Below are 1,184 nucleotides of genomic sequence, written 5' to 3'. Positions count from 1 at the left end.
CCGGGAACGCAAGCAGCTGGCAGTGGAGGTTTGATGTCGGATGTTGATGTTAGGACGGTTCGTTAGTTGTCTTCTTTCTTGTTGATTTCACCAAACTTTGATCGTTGTTCTTTTTTTTGGGCTTGTCGGTCTTGGTGGTCACGGTTCGTGTTGATGCTTGGAGGTGATCTTTCCTTGGGGGTGATGGTGTACCGACAGATACGTCCTCATCCGATTCATCAGATGAGTGAGGAGCAGGGGTGTTGACACGCTGGGGTAGATTTCTTGAAGGTTGGGTTCTTGAGGGTTGATGTCTTGAAGGTAGAGTTCTCGGAGGGTGTGTAACAGCGGTAGGTACTGCAGCAGAAGGTGCTGCATAGTCGGTACCCTCTATAGGGTCACACCAAGGGTCGATAGCAGCGAAATTCGCCACTGAGACGGGTGAAGGGACAGCAGCAGCTGGAGAAGCGTGTGGAGCAGGAGCTGACAGTATGTCAGAAAGCGTGGCTGCGTTCACAGTGATGTCATGGTTGGTAACGGGAACTGATGCAGAAGTGGGGGTCACATGAGGCAGAGTCCTGCGAGCTGTAGGTACCCGAACAGGATCTGAGGGCTGCATTGCAGTGGCGGAATCGTCGTCGTCGGATGTAGAGTCAGCATCCTCCTCTACAGGGTCAGTTGTTGGAGATGAACGCGGAGCGTTGAAAACTTCCTCAGGAACAATGAAGGTAGGGAGACCGTTCGCCTTGTACAGAATTTTCAGAAGCCTCACAAATTCTCGTGGGTTATTGCCAGCAGTAATTCTGGCTGTTGATATCAGAGCTTTTACTGTGCTCTGCCCAATTGGCTGCAGCCAACAGGCGGCTCACCTCAATCACTATTATCGCTGATTTTGCTCTATTTTTTGGATTTGTGCAAAAGTCATTTCACAGGGACGTGAAACAGACGAGTAGGCAACTGCAGTTTTGAAAGCGTTGTGAGAAAGCCGTGTCTACTCGACCACAAGCGTAAAGTAAGGGCAGGCAGGAGTTGCAATGCTACTAGTACGTCCGCTTGATGGGATATAGTCGGGAAATCGTGCGGGCTGCTACTAAACAGCACATGCGTGACGAACTCTCACAAAATTAGACATTTTGGCTTCACAACATACCAATCTCCTGATGAAGCTTACGAAGGGGTTGCTATTCTAATAAAGAACACCTATA

The sequence above is a fragment of the Procambarus clarkii genome, chromosome 71 (assembly GCF_040958095.1).
Source record: "Procambarus clarkii isolate CNS0578487 chromosome 71, FALCON_Pclarkii_2.0, whole genome shotgun sequence".
Lineage (NCBI taxonomy): Eukaryota > Metazoa > Arthropoda > Malacostraca > Decapoda > Cambaridae > Procambarus > Procambarus clarkii.
The sequence above is the reverse complement of the archived record's forward strand: the minus strand, read 5'-3'. Positions refer to the sequence as shown.